The sequence below is a fragment of the Jaculus jaculus genome, chromosome 3, assembly GCF_020740685.1.
Source record: "Jaculus jaculus isolate mJacJac1 chromosome 3, mJacJac1.mat.Y.cur, whole genome shotgun sequence".
NCBI lineage: Eukaryota > Metazoa > Chordata > Mammalia > Rodentia > Dipodidae > Jaculus > Jaculus jaculus.
The window spans coordinates 37,440,989-37,466,545 of NC_059104.1; the positions used below are offsets into that span (position 1 = coordinate 37,440,989).

Below are 25,557 nucleotides of genomic sequence, written 5' to 3' on the forward strand. Positions count from 1 at the left end.
TCGGGCCAGTCACTGTTCTCTGTGTTCTCCATACGTTACCGCATTTCATCTTTACAATAACCTGCGGGGCAGGGACCACTTCCCCTACTCTGCCCGAGCCTGTGAAGGTGAGGTGCCTTGTGCAAGGCAGTCAGGCTCCTTAGCAAATGGACTGAACTCGAGGCTACGTGGCCGTGCGTGTGTACGTGTGTGCTGGGCCACCCTTCTCCACTTCCTCATAAATCAGGTTCAACGAGAGAAGAAGACACTCCTTCCAAAATACCCGCTCAGACATGCAGCCTCTTCATAGAATCACAGTATCACAGTGGCCATCCGTATGCCGTGTTTGATTTCATTTCATATTTTTTTTATTTATTTATTTATTTATTTTTAAATTTAATTTATTAGTTTTCATTTCAGTGAATACAGGCAGTTTGGTACCATTATTTAGGCTCATCGGTGATCTACCCCCTCCCATTAGACCCTCCTTGTTAATGAAAATGGGTCGTGCATTGTGGAGTTAGCCCCCAGTTATTAGTATGATAAATGTCTCTGCAAATCATGACCCAACATGTGACTCTGACATTCTTTCCGCCCCCTCTTCCGCAAGAGTTCCCTGAGCCATGTTGGGTTCATTTTTGGTCTGCTTCAGTGCTGAGGTGTTGGGGGCCTCTGAGGCTTTGGCTCTCTGATTTGGTAGGAGTTGATTTTTCTCTGCGTTGATCTCCTTCCCCTTTGTGCTGGTATCCGGTTCACAGGAAAACATCACCCTTGCTTATTTTGCCAGTTGTCCTTAGTTTCAGTTTGGCCCCTTTTGAGGTATGTTGGGGCAGCTCTCTGCTTAGGATCTGCATCTATCTGGAAAAGAGAAGCAGATTCTCCAACGGAGAGTAAGTTAGCACCCGGAAAATTGAGATAACACTTACTTTTTTGATAGACAGTTTGATAGGTGTAGGCCCTCTTATACCCCGTGATTGATGGTAGCTTGATATTATAGAGTGGGCTTGTGTTTGGGTATGGTTCTGACTTGTTTCCCAGCTCCATATTTTATTTTTGAGACAGGGTCTAATGTAACTCAAGCTGGCCCAGAACCCACTGTGTATTGAGTAGCAGAGCTTTCACTTTCCTGTTTGCTTGATTTGTGTTTTGGTTTTTCAAGGTAGGGTCTCACTCTACCACAGGCTGACCTGAAATTCACTATGTAGTTTCAGGGTTGCCTTGGACTCACAGTGATTCCCCGTACCTGGGCTTCTTGAGTGCTGGGATTAAAGGTGTGTGTTACCGCACCAACAACCTTGAACTTGTGATCTCCTGCACCTCCCCACCCTGACCTGAGTGCTAGGGTCATAGTCATGTGCCATCACACACAGTGTGTGCTGTTCTGGGGACTGCATTTAGGGCCTCATATATTCTAAGCTAGCAGTCTACCAACTGAACTGCCTCCCCAGGTTCTATACTGTGGTTTAAGTCTCAATATCCCAGACATTAATTCTATGAAATATCTTAGGCTCAGATACCTGTTAGGGAGTTTAGTGAGCAAGAAAAGGGAAAGGGAGAAAGGAGGCCCCAAAATTATCATAGAATATCTTCGTGATATTTCCCTATGCCTCTGTGATTACCTAATAAGAGAAAAAATACAATTAAGTCAAAAATCTCATGTAATAATATAAAATGTAATGGGTTGGGAATTTAGCTTGGTGTCATAGTGTTTGCCAGATAATGCAAAATTTACTCCCTCAGCTATAAGCAATGTTCTAAACAACCAAAATATTTCATATTAAGTGAATTATGCCCTCATACTTGACCCCCCTCCCCCCGACACTGAGAAAGGATAATGCTGCATAATGTAGTAGGTTCACCTGTAATTCCAGCACTAGGGAGGCTGAGGCTCAAGGATCATGAGTTCAAGGACAGACTCGGAGATACATATTTCAATGCTGTCTCATGAGGGACAAGAGAGAAGGAGAAGGGAGGGAAGAAGGGGAGAGAAGAGGAAGGTCAGGGAGGGTAAGGAAGGAAGAAAGAAATCATTAAAAGCCACTATGTGGCAGAAATTGAACTGAGGAAGAAGGAAAGTGGTACAAAAAATAAAGGATGAGAGCTGCATGTGGTAGCTCTTAGCTGTAAACTTGGGAAGCTAAAAGAGGAGAATTGCCATGAACATGAAGCTGACTTGGCTAGTTCGAGCTGCAGTGTAAGACCCTGTCAAGAAATGAAAATAAAATATGGTTGGAAAGATGGTTTAGTGGTTAAGGCACTTGACTACAAAGCTAAAGGACCCAGGGTTTATTACCCAGCACCCACATAAGTCAGATGCACAAGGTGGTACATGCATCTGGAGTTCATTTGCAGTGGCTAGAGGCCCTGGGGTGCCCATTTTATCTCTCTCTCCCTCTCTCTCTTGCTCTTTCTCTCTCTCTCTCTCTCTCTCTCTCTCTCTCTGTGTGTGTGTGTGTGTGTGTGTCTATGTGTGTGTGTGCCTCTTTCTCTCAAATAAATAAATAAATAAAATATTTTTATAAAAAAAAGAAAGACACATGTATATGAATCCATCTAAAGCTGAGAAAATTGAGGGAAAAGTAATTATAGCCTTCTAGACCATAGAAAGGTTTTGAAAGAAAAAGATGATAACTGTTTTCTGTACTCATAGAGGAGATAACCCCCCAAAAGGGATTTAAACTAATAAGATGGTGGCGTTGGAGGTTGGAACACATTTTGGAGAGCTGGAAAGGGGACAGGCCATTAAAAAAAAAAAAAAGACTGTTATCTTTTTGGACACCTTTTAGCAGAGGCCTGAGTGAGGCAAGGGTTAGATTCCTTCTAGTACTATGATGACAGGATTCTGTGAGTGCATAAGTTGATATTTGCCAATAAAAACTTCCTCCTGTGTGGCCCTTATTATCCAATAATGATTTCCTGCTCTATTTTGGCTGCCAACTATATCCAAAATGTAATCAGTGTGTAGCATTGTAAGTCAAATTGCAAGCTTGAGAAATGATGCTGAATGCTCTCATCTCATGTGGCAGTTTTTAAGGCAACATTTAAGGAGCCCTGGGTTTTAAATTCAGCTGGAGTTTTGCTGCAATCTTTTCCCCTCTAAAAAAAAAAAAAAAAAAAAAAAGCCTCAGAAATGAGTGGCAAGAATCTTCTGCAAGCCCCTTCTTTCCTCATTCAAATCTCACGAAGTCACTTGAGTCTGAGTAAAATTTTACAGTCCTGAACTTCCAGAATACCAATGGAATCCACTCCAGTCGAGAATTCTATAACACCTTTTCCAAACAGAAAAATCTGCCTATGTCTTTAAATCCACATCAAGAGCGCCAGCTGGCCAGTCTTAAAGGTACTTTTTTTGTGTGTGTGGTGCACGCGTATCGTATCTGCATATGTGTCTGCAGACACGTGTGTCTGGTGCTCAGGGGTGCTGACGCTGGAAGGACATTGGGTGTCCTTTCCTATCACTTTCCTGCCCGTTTCCCGGAAACAAAGTCTCTCACTGAACAGGGCTCCCCACTTTTTTTGATTAGATAGCTGGCCAGTGAGTACCAACAGCCCTCCTATCTCTGCTCCCCTCAGCACTGGGGGTACAGGCATGTGTACCCATGCCCAGCTTTTCATGTGTATGCTGAGATCAAACCCAAGTCCTTGTGTTTTCATAGAAAGTGTTCTTACTTTCTGAGCAGTCTCCCTATCCTCACTTTGTGTGTGTGTGTGTGTGTGTGTGTGTGTGTGTGTGTGTGTGTGTGTGTTAGTTTCATTTCATTCTATGGCTCGGCTGCCTGAAATGCACCATACAGCCCTGTAGTCTAAGCTAGCTCACTCTTGCAATAATCCTCCTGCCTCCAGCATCCCAAGAACTGGGGTGACAGACATTCAGCGCCATGCCTGGTTCAGTCTTGACATTTTGCAAATCTCAAGTGGAGACAAGCTGATCTGGCAGAATCCAACCGGGTAGGTCAGAGGAGGATCTGGCTCAGGGACAACGGGGGGGGGGGGGGGGGACTTCCAGGTGCTAGCTCCTCTCCATAACTAATTTACCTATGACCTAAAACCGTCCCAGTTTGGATTCCCCATCCCTAAACCCAGTTTGGCAGTCTCCCGTGCACGGCTCCTTGTCTCTTATTTCCTGCCCTCGCTTAATTCCAACCCTCAATTCCGGGTATCCGTTAGCAATTGGAGCACACATGCCTCCCTGATCAGATGCCCAGACCTACCCCATCCTGAAGCTCGGCGGCGAAAAACAAAGGTCCTAACAAGGTTTTACAAAGGTTTCTTGTGCCACCCCTAGTATAAGCATGTGTTCCCCACACTGTATTCTCCTGCAGGTTCATGGTACGCAGTGGCACAGGATGGCTTGCGGGTGTCTTACGGGAATAAAGAGAAGAAAACTGGCATCATCCTAAGCAGTTGGGGTGGCTATTATTTTGATAAAGATGACCACATCTCCCATACTCTCAGATCTTTCTGAGGGTGGCAGAACAGGCCTATAATCCCAGCACTTGAGAGACAGAGGCAAAGAGATCCACAGTTTAAAGTACATAGTGAGTTTGAGGCTATTCTGGGCTACATGAGACCCTGTCTGGAAAGAATTAGCTTTTGAAAAAAAAAAAAAAAACTTCTCTGGATTCTGATGTTGCACAGTCAAAATTCTAGCACTTAAGAATCTAAGGCAGGTAATAAGCACTTCTCTTAATGTTCATACCCATATATTAATGGTCCTCTCAATTTTGGTTAGAGAAGCTTCTCTTTTCAGATAGCAGTGGCCTTGGGATGACTCACAAGGCACCATGACACTGAGAAGAAGTGACAGAGGAGTGCTCAGCACTGAGACATCTCTATCACACCTTCCAAGGCTCAGGGTCCATTGCTGAAGAGGTGGGAGAAAGAATGTAAAAGCCAAAGGAAGGGCAGGACTCCTTACAATGCACCCTTCCAGACACAAAATGACCTGGATACCCATGACCTCACAGTGCCTGACACTACCTACACAAGACCATCATAACAGGAGGAAAAGATGATGCTGTCAAAATAAAAGACTGATTGAGAGGGGGAGGGGATATGTTGGACAGCGCAGTTATGAAGTGGAAAGTGAGGAGGTGGAGAGAATTATCATTGGCTTATTGTCTATAATTATGGAAGTTGTCAATAAAAAAAGTAAATAAATAAAAAACAAAGTATCTAAGGCAGGAGGGTCGTGTGTTCAGGACCAGCACCAGGCTGGGCTATAAGCGAGACTCCTCATATTTCTCAGACCCTCATATGGCTCTAAGATGTTCTGTCTGTGCGACTTTGGCCAAGAAGCTCAGTGACCTCGGCCAGCTGGCATGGTGGGAAATCAGTGCCCACACAAGGTAAGAATGGTATCAGTTTGGGTCTCTGAAAATTAGATGCATTCCCACCCCATGATAAGACCTTACTAAAAAACATGGTTTGTTTGTTTGTTTGTGAGAGAAAGAGGCAGATAGAGAGCATGGGCACGCCAGGGTCTCTAGCCAGTGCAAATGAACTCCAAACACATGAGCCACCTTGTGCATCTGGCTTATCTGGGTACTGGGGAATTGAACCCGGGTCCTTAGGAGTTGAAGGCAAATGCCTTAACTGTTAAGCCATCTCTCCAGCCTCCCCGCACCCCAAAAAAAAGCCCAGGTTTTACTAATTTCTGTCCACTTTCACCATAATCCTCCTGGAGAGAACTCACCTCTTTTATGGGATCCATTCCAGCCATCTTCCTGGCTTTAGGCCTCTATCCTGCTCCAGCGACTCTGCACCCAGTTGCCAAAAAAAAAAAAAAAAAATCCTAGAGTTATGCTTTCATCGTGTCCTGGGTTTTCAGTCTTATGTTTTACTTTTTGTGTGTATATTGTATGCACACGCTCGTGTGGCCCGTGTGCCCGGCTGCAGCAGCAGGACTTGTCTGAAGTGGCTGGAGCATAACGTTATGTATCTGGCTCCATCACTCTTCCTCTTGCCCAAGATTTTTTTTTTAAGTCTACCCAATTCTTTTATTTTATTTTTATTTATTTAGTTGAAAGAGACAGAGTGAGTGAGAGAGAGAGAGAGAGAGAGAGAGAGAGCAGGAGAGAGAAAATGGGTACACCAGGGCCTCCAGCCACTGCAAACTGACTCCAGATGCACGGGCCACAGCTTACGTAGATCCTGGGGAATCGAATCTGGGTCCTTTGGCTTTGCAGGCAAGTAGGCCTTAACCACTAAGCCATCCCTCCAGCCCTTGCCCAAGTTTGTTTTTTTTTTTTTTTTAAGGCAGTCTCTTTCTGATCCTAGAGCTTACAGCTTTTCTCCATCTTCTGCCACCCTGCAAGCTCCAGCAATTCTTGGGTCTCTGCTCCCCGGTGAGACCAGGGTTCAAACGCATGGATCCATACCTAGCTATTTATGTGGGGCTGGAGAATCGACTGTGAATCATCTCTCAGGCCCTCATCCATGTGCAGGAAGTGATCTGAACCACCGAGCCATCTCTTCAGACTGTCTTAATAATTGTAAAAAGTAAATCAAGGGGCTGTAGAGATGGCTCAGCAGGTAAGAGTGTTTGCTGTGCAAACATGAGGGCCTGATTCACCTTGAGTTCCATTCCTCAGAGCCCATGTAAACGGACCTGTAACTCCAACCCTGTGGGAAGCAGAGACAGTGTGACCAGGAAAATAAAAACATGGCAACTCAAGTTTCAGTGTGATTCTGTCTAAGGAAATCAAGCCAAAGACAGATAAGGATGCCCAGAGGTCCCCTCTACCCTCCACATGTATCTGCGCACACCCCTACATGGTCCTTCCTGCCTTGCCACCAGAGCTCCCTCTTACTGTGAAGTTTTCTTCACCTGTATCCCAACACCAGCATGCTGGCCCTTTGCACATACACAGAAGTCCTACAGGAGGCAGGCCACTTATATCTACCTCTTTGGTGAAGCATTCTTGAACTGTGAGGATCCACTGTCATGAGTCTCTTCTTTCAATGTCCTGTGGTCTGCTCAGAATTTATCTTTATTTATTTGCTGTCATGCATCTCCCACTCATTGGATCTTAAAGCTTCATCTTTTCAAATAGTTTGGCTGTAAACAATTTGAGGGACCTTCCTTCTTATTCCTAGACATGCACATGAGGCAGGCACATGTTCAGCATTATCAGAGAACTGAAAAGTCTAACCAGACTGCCATGGGCAGATCACAGAACTTACCCATAACAGGTATGTTCAGGTAACCCCCCCCCCCCTTGGTACAGATATGCTTGTATTGAAGCTAACTTACCTTTTGTCTAATAACCTCAGCCTTAAGCAGTTCTCTGTTAGCAGATTGGAGGACTGAAAACACTGGCATTCCAAGTTGAGAATTACCCTGGGATTTGCTCTGGGAGTGTGGTGCTTTGAATGTGATTCCCCCCATAGTCTAGTGTGTCCAAAAAGTTGATCTCCAGCAAAATGGCTCTCTTTGGGAAAGTTATGGACTGTGGAGGAGGAGGAGTTTTGTTGGAATAATGTGTATCACTGGGGGCAGGTCTTGGGGTGCTAGAGCCTGGCCCCACTTGCTGTTCTGTCTCTTCTTTCTCCATGACGATGTGACCATGTGACACCAGCTCCCTGATCCTGCCGTGCTTTTCCTGGCATTATAAGCTGAAATAAACTCTTTTCTTCCTTAGATTGTTTCTGGCTACTTATTTTGCCCAAGGAACAAAAAAGGCAACTGATACTGGGTGGGCAGGAGGGTTGAAAACATTGATATTAAAAATTCCAAATCCCTGGTGCTAACTTAGAAGTAGTGAAGAGGGATATGGACTACACAGCTTTCCCAGCTGTCTTTTGGGAACTGCTCTTCTGTCTTGCAAAGTCTATGCAAATGATGCAAGAAATCAGTGGAGAACAGCCTTAATTACTCTCTGGTGAAAACCCAGACATGTGCTTCTTCTCGGAGAGCCAGCCACCACACTGTAAAGTTACAATCCCAGTGGTAAAGTGCTTTGGGATCTTTGGATAAAAGGAAACCTACACGTCCAAAACACTGTTATTACTGTCATAAATAATGGTGCTTTGTATTTTATCAAAGGACCTCTGAGAGGTTTGCAAACATTAACTAATTAGTCCTTTAAAATTAAAAGAAAACCCACCACCCTGTGAAGTAGGTGGCAGAAAGATATTATTATCCCCATTACGCAGCTAGGGAGACTGAGACACATGAATTCATTGACTTATCCAAAGTCACATGTCAGAGTCAGAAACAGAACCCACGTCTCCTGACACTCACTTTGAACAGACCACACTGCTACTTACTCCTAGTGATGTGCTAAGGTGTGAGGGGGAAGAAATGATTTACGATATATAAAAATAAACCTTGGGAATGTCAGTGACTTCCAACCTTACAATAACTGTCAGGTAATAAAACAGCAGACATGGGAAAAACAACATCTTGAAGGAAAGACATGTGGAAAAAACATTTCATAAATTCAGTGCTTTCATCAAACCTTCCAGCAGGAACTAGGGACTCAAAAGAATCTGATATTGAATCATTGCTGTTCTAATGGTTTAAAACAAAGAGGTATAATCCACCAAGTTTTAAACAGAAACTAGTCTAACGAGTTCTACACTTTGTTTTTTGAACTGTTTCCTTATTTTTCTGTGTTCTCAAGAACCTTTTAGACATTTATCCACATAATGAAAATGTCACATGGAAGATATAAATATTACTCTTCAAATACTTTGCATTCTCCCTGACTCAAACTTGTAGTTTAATATTAATGTAATTCACAAAAATTGACATGGAATTATCTCTAAGGAAACAGATGTTGGAGAGACGGTGACGAGCCGGGGACTTGATGGATGGTTAGACCATCGTCACTGTTCACATCACCCATCAATGAGCCCACAGATACCAGCTTACATGAACAGCAGAGCCCAGAAGACTACTCTAGGGCAGTTACAACCTCTCACATCCTCGGGATCTCAGAGTCACCACTCCCCATATTCCTTTGATAATTTTTATTTCAAAAATGCCTGCCTACCATTGCACTTCCTGGTGCTTGCCATCATACGCTGTGTGTAAGATGGTGTGGTTCTCTGTAGAAGCCAGGTACGGTAGCGCACCCTTGTAATTCCAGCACTTGCGAGGTGGAGGCAGGGGATAGAGTCTGTATAAAATTGTCACTCCCAGTAATTGAGGTCCTTTGCCATACCTGGAGATGGCTTTAGAAACTGAAGCACTACACAACAGATTTTCTAGAAATGCTGTTCAGCTTCCTGTCAAGACGTTTTCAGTCATTTGTTTTCAATTCACTCGTTGTGACCGTATATAGACTTTTCTCAGCGCCTCTGTCAATGTCTGTATACTCAGGAAGAAACACAATGAGATGACAGCCTATCTAACTGAGAAGCCCTCATGGGCCTGTGTACCAAACCTAGATTAAAAATGAAGCTTTGGGCTGGAGAGATTGTCTAGTGGTTAAGCGCTTGCCTAAGGACCCCGGTTCGAGGCTCGATTCCCCAGGACCCACATTAGCCAGATGCATAAGGTGCTGCATGCATCTGGAGTTCGTTTGCAGTGACTGGAGGCCCCAATGTGCCCTCCCTCTCTCTCTCTCTCTCTACCTCTTTCTCTGTCTATAGCTCTCAAAAATAAATAAATAAAAATAAAAACAAAAACATGAAGCTTCTTTTGGGAGGAGGGGTGTTGGTACGTGGTAAGGTCTCACTCTAGCCCAGGCTGACCTGGAATTCAGTCTGCATGTATTCTCAAGGCAGCCTCAAACTCTCAGCGATCCTCCAACCTCTGCCTCCCAAGTGCTAGGATTAAAGGCATGCACCACCACATGCGGCAAAAAAGAAGCTTTAAACCCTGTCACTCAGTTATCCAAGAGGCGTGCACAGCTTACATTACTAGGCTTGTGCTTCCATTGCTTTTAAAAGTCAAAACAATACTTACACAGTAGAAAAAAAATTGTATTTGCTGGGCTAACGTATTCCATGAGCCTGAGAGCCCTTGGGTGCCTTAGCCAGGCGTGGTGGCACATGCCTTTAATCCCAGCTAGCACACTGGAGGCAGAGGTAGGAGGATCACTGAGAGTTCGAGGCCACCCTGAGACTACATAGTGAATTCCAGGTCAGCCTGAGCTAGAGTGAGGCCCTACCTGGAAAAACCAAAAATAAACAAATAAAATAAAATGAACAGCTTATGTAAAAAGAAAACAAAACAGGAGGGGCGGTGGGGGAGGGAGACCCAGCTGAATCATTCCAGAAGATATTTTATCACCTTCTCACCTTCAGCTGCTTGACAAGAGTCCTCACGATGCACCTTCTCTGGTCAACACCAGAAAACATCAAGGGCCCAAAATACATTTATATCCATAAAAGAAAAAACAGTACTGATAGGCTCTATTGTTTTGGGCAGAATCACACTCAAAGAAATGAAATTATTGGACTTTGAAAGTAACATTTTTGTTACTGTGTGATTATCGAGCCTATTTCCCACTCTTTGCTAATAAAAAAAGTTTAAAAAAAAGTCACCTACCATGATTTAAGCATTTCTTCAGGCAACCTGTTGAACAACTTCTGAATGTGCCAATCAATCATCCAGTGATAAGAAGGGTTTGCATTCACAATAGCTGGTTGCTAAAATAAATATATGTTACTACAACCAGTTCAGTCAACAAATGGGACCCCAGTGGTCAGTGAAGAAATAATCAAACAATAAGTATGAATAGGTTGTAATTTTTCTGAGTAACAAACGTTCTCCTTGTCATGTGATGTTAAGAGCTGCTTAAAGCACTCGGGCAAATTTAGAATGTGTGTATGTACATAGGAAGGGTCTGCATATACGCTCCCAATAAGAAACCAAGGAGTCTGCCAGTTTTGTAAACATTATGTGGTGTATTCAGAAAATACATCTCTATATGACATTTATGTTTAACAGACTCAGTTACCACAGTTCATAGAATCCAACGGAGATCAAACAAAATTCTAATCCCACTTTTTGAACACATTCATACTAGACAACTCCAGATTATTTTGTAAACCAGCTGGAATTTGGTAATTTCATCTCTTCTCAATCAAACCTACTTTTATTTTTCCTAAACCAGAGAGGAGAAGAGAGCAAGGTACTAGATCCTGAGCGGGTTATCTGCCTCAGCCCTGCTCGGGCTCCACACACCAAGGTCAGCTGGAGGGCGAAGAAAGGACAGCAAGCTGACTGTGGCTGCGTCCACCCCACCCACGATCTGACGACGATGCTGCAATCTCTGGTCCTCCAGCCTCTCCATTTCCATTGCTCATTTCTCTTGCTTGTCCCAGTGAACACCAGGCATGAGGGACAGTCAAGAACAAAATAAAACCATTAGGAAAAAAATCTTTGGGGAGAGGCTGGAGAGATGGCTTATCCCTTAAGGTGCTTGCCTGCAAAGCACCTAGTGACCTGGCTTCAAATCTCCAGCACCCATGTAAAGCCAGATGCACAAAGTGGCACATGCATCTGGAGTTCATTTGCAGTGGCTGGAGGCCCTGACACACCCATATTCTTTCTCTCTCTCTTTCTCCGCTTGCAAATAAATATAATTAAGTTTTAAATGACACACCCATATTCTTTCTCTCTCTCTTTCTCCGCTTGCAAATAAATATAATTAAGTTTTAAATTCTGGGGGAAGGCAGCAGAATTAACGCAACCAAAAGTTTATGAAGGTGTGTAGGGATGTGAACCAAAGTGAATCAGGTGAGGACAATTTCATCCAGTTTTTTAGATACATAACTTCATTGAGATCCCAATGTCCAAGGCCTAAAGACTAAATAAAAGATAAGTGGCATGAATAAATTGGACGAATGACAGTGATGGACTTCACCTGCCAGTGACTGAGGGCTATCCTTGCAGGTTCCTGCACAGAAATTCAGAGGGACAAAGAGCATTGCCATTTTCTTCCCTCTGTACCACCTGCTGGCTTCAAGCCTTTAAGAATGGTCAGGGGGTGTGGTGGTCCACAATTTTAATCCCAGGACTAGAGCAGCAGAGGTAGGAGGATCTCTGCAAGTTCGAGTCCAGCCTGGGACTATTGAGTGAAGTTCCAGGTCAGCCTGGGCTAGAGTAGAAACCCTACCTTGAAAAAAAAAAAAAAAAAAACTTATTTGGGGCCGGAGAGAGGGCTCAGCAGTTAAGGCACTTGTCTGCAAAGCCTAATGACCAGAGTTCAATTCCCCAGTATCCACGTAAAGCCATATGCACAAAGTGGCCCATGCATCTGGAGTTCATTTGCCACTGGAAGCCCTAGCACACCCGTTCTCTCAGTCTGTCTCTCTTCTCTCTCTGCTTGTAGATAAATAAACAAAAATATTTTAAAAATTAAAAATGAAAAGTAAATAAAACATATATTTAAAAAGAATCATCAGGATTAGGGGAGGAAGAAACATTTTCTTCAGTGGTACAGCAACTGTTAAGTTCTCCACGCTCTGGGAAATAACACCCCAAACCCACGCTCATGAAGACAACCCTAATTAAACTCAGTGGGTCACAAAAAGTGGGGCTGAGGAGAAGGCTTAGTGAATAAACACTGGCCTGATTGGAAATTCTGAGTAACTGAGTTCAGATCCCCAGACCCCACATGAAAGCGGGACGCTGTGTCAAGTTTCTATAATGCCAGCGCACTTATAGGAAGGGAGGTGGAGACAGGAAAGGTTCCCCAAGCTGTCAAACGAAGAGACCCTGCCTCCTGCCTCAAATGAGGTGGAAGGTAAGGGCTGACCTTGTCATTGTCCTCTGACCTTCACACCTATTCCATCATGATACATCCCTCTCCCTGTCTCTCTCTCTCTCTCTCTCTCTCTCTCTCTCTCTCTCTCTCTCTCTCTCTCTCTCTCCCTCCCCCTTTCTCTCTCTCTCCCCCAAATAAATATTTTCTTTTAAAAAGATATTACAGGGCTGGAGAGATGGCTTAGCGGTTAAGCCCTTGCCTGTGAAGACTAAGGACCCGGTTCGTGGCTCAATTCCCCAGGACCCACGTTAGCCAGATGCACAAGGGGCGCACGCATCTGGAGTTGGTTTGCAGTGGCTGGAAGCCCTGGAGCACCTGTTCTCCTCTCTCTCTCTCTCTCTCTCTCTCCCTCTCTCTCTCCCTGTCTGTTGCTCTCAAATAAATAAATAAAAGTAAACAATTTTTTTAAAAGACATTACAGCAGAAGTAGAATTAGTTGGGAAGAAGGAAAGAAGGGGTTCAGCAGGAGTGGGGCAAGTGAAGGTAATGGAGTGAATATGATGAAAATACACATTCTATACATATATAAAATTGTCAAAAAAAATAAATTTGAAAAACAAGGTGGTTGGGATTAGGATCTCAGGAGTAGAAAGAACTGAAAAATTGCCATGTGACATTTATAAAGGAAGCAACTGACACAAAATGATGTTCAATGCCTTGCTATGACAGCATAAATGTCATTTAGACTGTCAGCTCTTTTGGAAACCAGGTCTTAATAGGTTTTTGATTGTCACCTTTCTTCTTGTTTCTTTAGTTCTCACTCCTTGGAGGGATTCACTTTCAAAAGGGTTTGCTTAAACTTCCCCCTCAAAATCCAAATTGCAAATACACCTGCAATTGAATTCTCAGCTTCCTTACCTTTTTGCATGCAAAAGAGTCCGAGCTCCCAAGTGGGCCCATGCCAACTCTGCCTCACTGAGGAGCCTGGCTCACCCCAGTGTGCCCCCATGCCAACGCTGCCTCACTGAAGAGCCGGGCTCACTCACCCCAGCACGCTGGGGAAGCCCTGGGAGAACCACAGCCAGTATTCTGCTAACAGTCCACGCGCATGCTTCTAACTGTAGGGCCTTAACTCTGCGTAAGTTTGAATGTAGATCTTGACGTTACTGGAGAAAATATGGCCAGAAGATATTTCCTGATTCTAAGAAAGATAATTATGAATTGAAATAGCTCTGAATTTTTGTTGGTTTTTGAGGCAGGGGTCTCACTCTAGCCCAGGCTGACCTGGAACTCACTCTGTAGCCTAGACTGGCATTATACTCACAGTGACCCTCCTACGTCCATCTCCGGAGTACTGGAATTACGCAGGTAAAACACCATAGCCAGCAGCTATGAATTATTGAGCCAATTTTTAAATTATTTTCTAGAAAACATCAAAATCATAAAGTCTGGCCTGGAGAGATGGTTCAGCAGTTAAAGGTGCTTGCTTGTAAAGCCTGATGGCTTGGATTTGATTCCCCAGGACCCATGCAAAGCCAGATGAACAAAACTGAACATGCATCTGGAGTTCACTGGCAGTGGCAAGAAAACCTGGTGTACCCATACACTCTTTTCTCCCACTCCCTCTAATAAATAAATAAAAACATTTAAAAATGTATAAATGCAGATCATGCATATCCAGTAATCATAGTTTCCATCTGTCTCTAAACACCTTCTGAATGCTTAGTGTGTCTAGCTTGCTAAAAACAGAAAAAGAGAAGAGAGAAGGGTTGAACTCATAGAAACCTCAACTATAAAGTAACTATTCATAAATAAATCTGCATAATACAGATCCAACCTAGTTGTTAGAAGCGAAAAGCTATAAAGGTAGGCATGGTAGCACAGAACTGTAATTCCAGCATTTGGGAGGTGGAGACAGGAGAATCAGGAGTTCAAGCACAGCCTTGGCTACTGAGACCCTGTCTTCTAAAATAATACTTAAAAAAAAAAAAAAAGCAGTGAAAACTACATGAAACAACTTAGGGTTCTACCACAATAAAAATATTATGTAATGTTGGTCAGAAAAAAAAGGTCTATTGTTAAATTTTTCTTTGAAGCCAACTATACAGTCAGCATCTCCATCTATCTGAAAGATAATACTTTTAAGCATTGGCTATAATCCAGGTGAATTTTATTATCAGCTACATAAAATTGGCTTCATTCTTCATGAATAGAACAACTATTAGAAAAGTACATTATGAAAATACAACATGCCTCCATCAGTCGTCTGGGTATGCTGAATGCCCCCCGTCTGGGTAGGTTACCCAATACTTCCTGGCAGTGTATAACTACACTATTGCCATGCTTAGAAATTGTTTTCTTTTTTACACACCAATCAATTCCTTCTTCCTTTAATCTGAACATATGTACCCTGATACCATTCTGAGACACATTCAAGCTGTTGATATTTTCTGTTTGGCTTGATATTATTATTAGTTATTTGTTTCTATTTTTGAGACAGCATCTCACTAAATAACCCAAGCAGGCCTCAAACTCAGAATTCTCCTGCCTCAGGCTCCCAGGTGCTGGATTACAGGTCAAGATAACACCATGTGCAGTTTTTTGTTTGTTTGTTTGTTTTTTGGTTTTGTTTTTGTTTTTTGGTTCTATACAAGCCATTCAAGATACTTTAAAGTTTATGTTCCCAGAGCTGCAGTTTCCTTTGACAGCAATGAGACACCCCTGCTCCATGGGATCCAGCCACACCTGTATAATCACAAGTGACTTAGGGATAAAACGAGGACTGTCATAGCCACACGTCGTCCCAAAGAGAAGAACTCATATCTAAAACACACACACACAATTAGTGATTTCAAAAAGGATAGTAACAACCTTGCATGGTGACTCACATATAATCCTACCACTTGAGAGAGCCTGAGGCACACTTTAAGACCAGGATGGATTATAGACTGAGACCCTATTCAGAAAGAAAGACAGAAACCAAAATAAATAAGTAAATAAATAAACAAAGGAAAGAAAGAAAGAAATTTGTGGGTGGGGCATGGGGGTTCCGTTGTTATAGCCCTTGCTTGGCATGCATGGGGCCCAAGGTTCCAATCGCCAGCACTGAACCAACTGAGGGTATTACATGCCTGTAAACCCAACACTGCAGTAGTGGAAGCAAGAGGATCAGGGGTTCAAGGTCATCCTCAGCTATGTAGTGAAATCAAGGTCAGCATGGGTTATATGAGATCCTGTCTCAAATAATAAATAAACAAGAAGGAAGGAAGGGAGGGAGGAAAGAAAGGAAGGAGGAAGGGAGGAAAGAAAGAATGGAGGGAAGAAAAGAGGGAGGGAAGAATCTAACTGGTTTTCATTTTAGCACTAGGTAATTTTTAAAAGATATATGTTCCTATGTTTTTGCTTTTTTATGGGCGGGGGGTGGAGGTAAGGTAGGGTCTCGCTCTGGCCCAGGTTGACCTGGAATTCACTATGTAGTCTCAGGTGGCCTCTAACTCTCAGCAATCCTCCTACCTCTGCCTCACGAGTGTTGGGATAAAAGGCGTGCACCACCACGCCCAGCTCTAGCTTTCTTTTTTTCTTGTTTTTTTGTTTTTGAGTGAAGGTATCACTGTGTACCTCAGGATGGCCTCAAACTTGCAGTGAGATTTCTGCCTCAAACTCCCAAATGTTGGAATGACAGGTATTAATGACCATACCCAGCTATCCCTCATAAATGCGATTCTTTTTAAAATTTTTATATATTTTAATTAATTAATTTTTTAAAAAACAGAATTATTTTTTAATATATTTTATTTATTTATTTGAGAGTGAGAAAGAAGCAGAGAGAGAGAGGGCACGCCAGGGCCTCCACTGTAAAAGAACTCCAGATGCATGCACCCCCTTGGACATCTGGCTTATGTGGGTCCTGCAGAGTCAAACCAGGATCCTCTGGTCTTAACCCAAATAATTTATTTTTAATTGAGACAGAGAGAGAGATAATGGGTGCACCAGGGCCTCTAGCCCCTGCAAATGAACTCCAGATGCATGTGCCACCTTGTGCATCTGGTTTACATGGGACCTGGGAATGGAACCTGGGTCCTTAGGCTTCACAGGCATGCGCCTTAACTGCTAAGCCATCTCCCCAGCCCTAAAAGTTATATTTTACATGTACAATTTTATGAGATACACTGCCAATGCTCAGTAAACATATGTCGTATGAAATGATCAAAGCAAAGAATTTAATATTTATCTTTCCTTAGATATGAATAACATTGAGTTGGAATAATTATACAGATTGAGTGCAGTATGACATTTTGATTCATATATACTCATCTAATCAGCTCATGTAAGACTTCTCCTTAAACAGAAAATTTATGCTGTCTTTTTTTTTTTTTTTTTTTTTTTTTGTAGTTGGTAGGGCCAGTGAAACATGGTATCATGTAGCCCAGGTTGGTCTTGGACTTGCTTAGTAATCAAGAGAATTGCTTTGAACTCCTGATCCTCCTGTCTCTACCTCTCAAGTGCTGAGATTACCAGTGGGCACCACCATGCCTGGCTTCTCTGGTAGTTTCTATATATTCACCACAACCACTTCTTAAAAACATTTGTTTCTGCTTAATAATAATAATAATCATGTTTTCTTTTTACTAACAGTGTTCTAGTTAACGCTTAAAATTGTAATATTCCAAAAATAACTAGATATGATCATCTTTCTGTTTGCATGTGTATCTTAATGTTTAGCGATATCTTATGCTACAAATAAACAAAAGTGTGTGGACTCCACAAACCCTTGGATAATTATAGATGGACATCGGTTGGTGCTGGTGAATTGTAGCATAATCTAAAGTTATCCATGGGGTTTGGGGCATAGCTCAGTTAGCAGAGTGCTTGCCTAAGGTGCCTGAATCCCTGGGTTCAGTCCCCAGCACCACAAACAGCATGGTGGTGCATGCCTGTGATCAGCACTGGGGAGGCGGAGGCAGAAGAAGAAGTTCAGAGTCATCCTTGGGGCTGAAAAGATGGCTTAGTAGATAAGGCTTTGCCTGAGAAGCCTAAGGGCTGGAGTTCAATTCCCCAGTACCCACATAAGCCAGATGTACAAGATGATTCATACATCTGGAATTTGTAGTGGCTAGAGGCCCTGACACCCCCATTCTCTCTCTCTCTCTCTTAAGTAAATAAGTAAGTCAAATATTTTAAATAAAAAGGAAGTCATCCTTGGCTGCAGAGTGAGTTTGAGGCCAGCCTGGGCTGCATGGAACCCTGTCTCAAAGAACCAAAGTTGAAGCAACTCTTGGAGTCTGCCTCCACTGTCACATGTATCCCCAACATTGTCCATGGCTCTAGACTAAGGCGCCCTCAGGGCAGGAATGCAGTAAGCATCCCATTGGGCTCCACGTGGAAGATTCACAGAGGCTTAGTGACGGGTGCCCTCCCTCTCTGAGCGCACTATGAGGCTTTCCTCCCACCTTCCAGTTCTGCCCCCCATTGCCCTCGGTCAGCTGTCAGCAGGCTCCTCACTCTCTGTGCAACACCCCAGGATCGCCGTCAGCCTTCTCCTCTGCTGGTGGAGTAGAAAGCCCTCAGGATACCCTGGCCACGGGGCTAATCTTGATATCATTGCTTGTCCTTTACCTCCAACTTTTCCATAGCCCACGGAATGGCCTCCAAGATCTCCAAGATCGTTAACAATTCCAGGATTGTGAGATAAAAGAATTCAAATGTGTTTTCTCGGAAGCTCTTGTTTTTGATACAAAAGAAAGAGCAAGTTAATCCAAGAGTAACCCTCCAAGTCTCTAGATAGGCGTAAAATTGCGTAAATAAGGCTGAAGGCCAGACTCACAGTAAGCACGTGGAGGTGGCCTCCAATCTGCACAGGGTTTGCTAAGGAGTTACACCGAGAGTTTTCACTCCCCATCTTGGGAGTCCGAGTCACTTAGAATGCTGGTGAAATTGCAAGCCCTGGGACCACATGAAGTCGGCCTTGAGGTGCTACCCACCCCAATTTCTAAGTGAGTGAGACTGGAATGGTGCCAGGTGTGTATGTTTCACTCATTCCCTTGGTGATGACACCCCGGCCAGAGTCTCACACTGCTGACCACGATTGCCTGGAATTCGTTATGGAATCCAGGCTGGCCTCAGACTAGCAGCAATCCTCCTGCCTCACAGCATGACGGTCTTAGCTGTTTTTGCCTTCTGTTTTTGAGATAAGGGCCTGATCAGTAGCCAAGGACAACCTTGAATTCACTATGGCACCCAGGCTAGCCTCAAACTACCAGCAGTACCTTGGCACAATTTTATTTAAAAATACTCAGGAGGCAGCGGTAGGAGGATTGTCGTGAGTGTGAGGCCACCTTGAAACTCCATAGTGAATTCCAGGTCAGCCTGGGCTAGAGTGAGACTCTGCCTGGAAAAAAAAAAAAAAAAGCAAAAACAGGACTTAACTGAGTGTGGTGATGCACGCCTTTAATCCCAGCACTTGGGGCAGAGGTAGGAGGATCTCACTGAGTTTGAGACCACCTTGAGACTACATAGTGAATTCTAGGCCAGCCTAGGCTACAGTGAGACTCGACCTCAAAAATAAAAAATAATAATAATAAAATAAATAAACCAGGACTGGGGCTGGAGAGATAGCTTATCAGTACCAGTGAAGGAACTTGCCTGCAAAACCCAAGGACCCATGTTTGACTCCCCAGAGCCCATATAAGACAGATACACATGGTGGCTTATGCTTCTGGAGTTTATTTGCAGTGGCTAGAGGCCCTGGCATGCCCATTCTCTCTCTCTTATCAATAAATAAATAAATAACATTTTTAAAGGTTTAAAAAGTAAAATAAATATGTTTAAAAATACAGGACTAAAGGAGCATAGTGGTACACACTTTTAACCTAAGCACTCAGAAAGTTGGGACAGGATAGCTGCTGGTAGTTCAAGGCTAGCCTAGGCAACATAATGAATTCAAGGTGAGCTTGGACTGCTGATCAAACCCTATCACAAAAACAAAAGGCAAAAACAGCTTAAGACCTTCATGCTTTGAGGATACAACCACGTGTTCCCCTGCTGCTGCCTCTAGGAAGTTTGGAGTGATTTTTGCAGTGAACAAGCAGTTCTTCCTAATGGCGAACTAGGCAAAGTTGTTCCCAGCAGGTGGTCAGAACTGTGAGAAGGCCGGGAGGTGAATTCAGGCAGGAGGCAGCATGGTAGCTCACACTTGTATTCCCAGGACGGAAAAGTAGAGGCAGGAGGACCAAAAGTTCCAGATCATCTTCTATAAGGACTATATAAGGTGTTCCAGGCTAGCATGGACTCCATAACACCCTGCCTTTAAAAGAGAGGGCTGGAGGGCTGGAGGGCTGGAGAGATGGCTTAGCAGTTAAGGTGCATGCCTGTGAGACCTAAGGACCCAGGTTCAATTCTCCAGGTCCCACATAAGCCAGATGCACATGGTGGCACATGCATCTGGAGTTCATTTGTAGTGACTAGAGGCCCTATATATACACTTCTTTCTCTCACTCAAATAAATAAATGAAACATTTTTAAATTAACAAAAAGAATCAAAAAAGAAAGAATGCAACTGGAAAATCTAAGTTGAGGTGAAATTAAACCTAATTTTAAAGAACATACAGTACAATTTGGTGAGAGAAAGAAGCTTGGTCAGTCTGGAGAAATGGCACCACCAAAGAGTAAGCATGAGAACTGAGGTTTGATTTGTTTTCTGATGAGGACAGCAAGGCAGAGTTTAGGAGGAAAGGGGTCGGGGGATTACACATGACCACGACACGCTGGAAGGCGCTTCGCAGCACTCAGCAGTGAACATCCATCTGCCCAGCTCTGTTCGAGATGTCAAGGGCTCAGCGCTCTCTATGCCTGGCCCTGCCCTCCTAGGCCAAAACACAGTGAAACCGGAGACCAGCCAGGAGCTATGAAATCCTGTCACAGTAAGTCTCCTTTCACAGGTGACCACAAGGAGTGAAGCAGCCAGGAATTTCTTACTTCAGCTCCAGGCTTCTGAAAAGAGGAAAAATGTTCACTCATGGGATGGAGAGATGTTAAGGTGCTTGTCTGCAAAGCCTAACAGTTGGTTTGCAGCAGCTGGGGGCCCTGAACCTCCAATTCTCTCTCTCTCTCTCTTTTTCTCTCTCTTTTTCTCTGTGCCTCACTTGGCTTACAAATAAATAAAATATTATTTAAGTGTTTTTATTATTAATTTTGATTTGAGGCACAGAGAGAGGGAGAGAAAGAAAGAGAGAAAGAGGGAGAATGGGCGCACCAGGGTCTCTAGCCAAATGAACTCCAGATGCATGAGCTGCCTTGTGCATCTGGCTTATGTGGGTACTGGGGAATGGAACCAGAGTCCTCAGGCTTCACAAGCAAGTGCTTTAACCGCTATGCCATCTCTCCAGTTGGAAATAAATAAAACATATTTTTTAAAAATGTTGATAAAAAAAGTTAATTTTGCTTCCCACTAAAATTTCTTCTGGTTAGAGGGACAAATTGTCTGACACTCTCTCTCAATTTAGGTCTTCCGTTCTTTTTCTTTTTAAAAAAAAATTATTCTTTTTTTTTTTTTTGGTTTTTCAAGGTAGGGCCTCACTCTGGCCCAGGCTGACCTGGAATTAACTATGTAGTCTCAGGGTGGCCTTGAACTCACAACAATCCTTCTACCTCTGCCTCCCAAATGCTGGGATTAAAGGCGTGCACCACCACACTTGGCTTAATCTCACTCTTTTATGTGCACCTATGCGTGTGTTCACATGAGTGGGCACCTAGCAGACGTGTGTGCAGGTGTTCATGCACATGTGTACACATGCATATGAAGACCAGAGGACAACGTTAGGTGTCATTCCTCAGGAACATCTCTCACTTTTGTCTTTGTGAGACAGGATTCTAACTGTCTAGGAGCTCACAAATTAGAATAGGCTGATGGTCAGTTAGCTCTAAGAATCCATTTGTCTTTGCCTCCCCGGCACTGCTATTAGAGGCGTGCACCACACCCAGCATTTTTACATGGGTGGTGGGGATGGACCTGGGCTCTTCAGGCTTGCAAGGGAAACAAACACTTTACCAAGTTATCTCCCAGCCCTCAGTTTTCTTTACAGCTAAACAAAATTCCATTATGCAGATGTGTAACATTTTCATTATCCAACTATCTGATGGTGAATATCTAGACTGATTCCATTTCCTTGAATTGTGAATAGGGCAGCAAGAGACATAGAAGTTCAAGCATCTCTGTAGTAGGACATAGTCCTTTGGGGATATATACTGAAGTGGATTACCTAAATCATCGCAGTTCTGGTTTTTTAAAGATCACGCGTCTGGAGTTCGTTTTCAGTGGCTGGAAGCCCTGGCGCGCCCATTCTCTCTCTCCCCTCTATCTGTCTTTCTCTCTGTGTCTGTTGCTCTCAAATAAATAAATAAAAATTTAAGAAAAAAAAAAAGATTTTTAAATTTGTGTGTGTGTGTGTGTGTATGTGTGTTTATAGGCAAGCCAAGGTCTCTTGCCTCTCCAAAAACATTCAAGATATATGTGCTACCTTGAGTCTGGCCTCGTGTAGGTCCTGGGGAATTGAACCTAACCCCAAGGTTTTGAAACCTAGCTCCTTTAACTGCAGAAACTTTCCCCCAACCCAAGACAGTTGGATTAATTTTTTGAGAACACTTCACACTGATTTCCACAGTGGCTGCATCAGTTTACACTCCAACCCTCCGTGAGCAAAGGTTTCTTCTTCCCCACATCCTAACAAGTATTTGCTTTCTTGAAAATAGCCATTTCAATTGGGATTTGATCGAATTTATTTCTTTTTATATTTGGTTTTTTCAAGGGAGGTCACATTCTAGCCCAGGCTGACCAGGAATTCACTATGTCGTCTCAGGCTGGCCTCAAACTCACAGCGACCTTCCAACCTCTGCCTCCTGAGTGCTGAGATTAAAGGTGTGTGCCACCACATGTGGCTTTCCCATTATTAATTTTTATTTATTCATTGGTGTGTGGAGAGTGTCATTCCATGGTCCCTTGCTACTGCAAATGAATGCTCATCTGGCTTTACATGAGTGGCTGGGGACTACAACGTTGGGCTGACAGACTTTACAATCAAGCACATTTAACCACTGAGCCATCTCCCCAACCCCTCAGTGTGGGGCTTCCTTTCTCCTTATTTATAATAGCCTCCTGGTCTCCCACTTGGACCCGTTCTGTCAGCCTCCCACACTAATTCACCACTAGCTGCTTGTGTTAAGAAATATCCCCTGGATCCCTAAGACAAAACAATATAGATACCAGGTTTACTTAAACTCGCCTCTTAGATATCCAGAAATCTAGCCTCAGTGATACCTGCCCAGACAGTCGCAATGTTCTTTCATGCATTCATGCATTCATTCACTTACTCAAGAGACATTTAGGACACTGAGAGGGTGGCATGTGGAATGCTTGCATAATATGCACAAGGCCTGGTTTCTACCCCCGGGGGCACCAAAATGAGCAATGAATGATATGCATTGGCTCTCACCATAAGGTCAGAAGGAATAAACAAAGCACAGTTCCTACCTTATAAAAGATAAGAACTGGAAATACACATAAGTAACGTCATCATCGAGTGACCCTAACATACTGTGTGTAGAAAAGGACGGTCCAAGCCTGCGGCTGGGGATGGAGGATACTGGGAAGTCTCCAAGGAATGCAAGTTCCAGGCTGAAACTAAAATTTAAGGCGGGGTTTCCCAAGTGGGCAAAAGAGAAGGAAAAACATGTGTGAAGGAGAACGGGCTGAGGATATAGCTCTGTGGTAGAGCACTTGCCTAACATGCACAAGGCCCTGGGTTCAATCCCCAGTACCATCACCAAAAAGAAAGAAAGAAAAGAAGAAAACAGTAAAAGACCATGGTAGCATGAGGAATCTGGTCCAGTATGTCAAGGAGAGGTGGGGGAATCAATACTATTGGATAGAAGACAGACCAAGGCAACTCTGACGGGGACATGACAAAGTAGGCGTCACACAGAGAACGTGTGAAGTTCAGCTGTGTCTCACAGGCTTGGAGGACCTCTAATGTGAAACATCTCAGATTAAGGAAGAGTCAGAGTTTGTGGAGAGTAGTGACTCTCATCTTCCTCTCAGTGCTCAGAAGGTGTGAGTTCAAGGCCAGCCTGGCCTACAGAGTGAGTTTCAAGTCAGCCTAGATTAGAGTGAGATCTTCCCTCAAAAAAAAAAAAAAAATTAAAAGAAAGAGAAATTCAGATGTGATTCTAATTCTCCCTCCCCAATTTTAGAGTATTTGTATTCACATAATTAGCTATCTTTTTTTTAATATTTTTGTTCATTTGTATTTATTTATTTGAGTGTGATAGAGAAAGAAAGAGACAGAGAGAGAGAGAGAGAGAATGGGCACACCAGGGCCTCCAGCCACTGCAAACGAACTCCAGACGTGTGCATCCCCTTACGCATCTGGCTAACGTGGGTCCTGGGTAATCGAACCTCGAACCGGGGTCCTTAGGCTTCACAGGCAAGCGCTTAACCGCTAAGCCATCTCTCCAGCCCCATAATTAGCTATCTTGAGAGGAGGACCAAAGTCTAAAATTGAAATTTATTTTGGCTTCATATATACCTCATACACATAGCCTGAGGTGGTTTTATACAATACTTTTTAGTATTTAATTTCATTATTGAAACAAAAATATGTCTTCATATCAATGCTTAAAATATTTTGGATTTAGGGGTTAGAGATGTTCCACCTGTGTTAGTGATGGGGAGATACTAAGGATTTTTTTTAATATTTGTATTTATCTGAGAGACAGAGGGGTCAGATAGAGAGAACGGGCCTGCCAGGGCCTCCAGCCACTGTGAATGAACACCAGTCACACACAGCACCTTGTACATCTGGCTTACTTGGGTCCTGGGGAATTGAACCGGGGTCTTAGTCTTCACAGGCAAGTGACATCTCTCCAGCCCCACTAAGGATTTTTGTGCACGGAAATTTATCAGATTTGGAAGGGTCATCGCCTGTCATGTGGACAATATATTAGGTGGACAATATATGAGGTACCAAGCCAGCGGGAGAGTGAGGCAGATGGTAAGATACAAGTACAAGTAACGTACAAGGAGACCATGGAGCGACAGCTCAACCTAGTTCTAATGCGCTCTCCTTCATAATCCAGTCAAACTAAGCCTGTCCTCGTTCCTCCCTGAGCCACCACCATGCCAGGCCCGGTGACAGAGGTCTGTGATATCAGCTTCTCGGGAGACTGAGGCAGGAAAACCGTCATGTCAAGTTGTAAATCAGAACCAGCCCAGATACTGATGAGTTCAAGGCCAGCCTGAGCACCTTAGTGAAGCCCTGTCTCAAAATAAAATGCACAAGAGGCCTGTGAATAAAGGTCAGTGGCAGAGCCCTTGCCTGGAGTACACCAGGCCCAGTACTTTAAAAAACAGAAAGAACAGCAGTGATGTTCTTATGTCTGTGAACGAGCTGCCAGCTGACTCCCAACCCGCTCCGCACACTCACAGCCAGCTCCCTGACGCCTCTCCTCCGAAAACCCCAGAGAGGAAAATGCCTTCCAGCTCTAACCCCTGGAACATTTGATCAGGGTCTCTCTCTCCTAAGGCATATAGAATTTTCCCTTAGGCAGAATACTGCTGCAGGCCTGTGCCTTATCTGTTCCTTGCTGGTGACCCACAGAGATGTGGCTGGGCACGTGACATCTCCCATCCCTGACCCATGAGTAAGTCGATCCTACTTACCCCAGCACGCATCGGTGTTTTCATCTATAAAATGGTCTGTTTTGCAAGACGTTTTAATTTTTTTTTTTTTTTTTTTTTGGTTTTTCGAGGTAGGGTCTCACCCTGGTCCAGGCTGACCTGGAATTAACTCTGTAGTCTCAGGGTGACCTTGAACTCATGGCGATCCTCCTACCTCTGCCTCCCGAGTGCTGGGATTAAAGG

General features: G+C 43.7%; 1 non-coding gene across 1 annotated transcript; it reads left to right on the forward strand.

Moving 5' to 3' along the window:
• Nucleotides 1-23,389: 23,389 nt before the first annotated feature.
• On the forward strand, nucleotides 23,390-23,461 carry Trnav-aac. The gene has a single exon. It is a non-coding gene; the product is annotated as a tRNA-Val (tRNA).
• The last annotated feature ends 2,096 nt before the right edge of the window (nucleotides 23,462-25,557 follow it).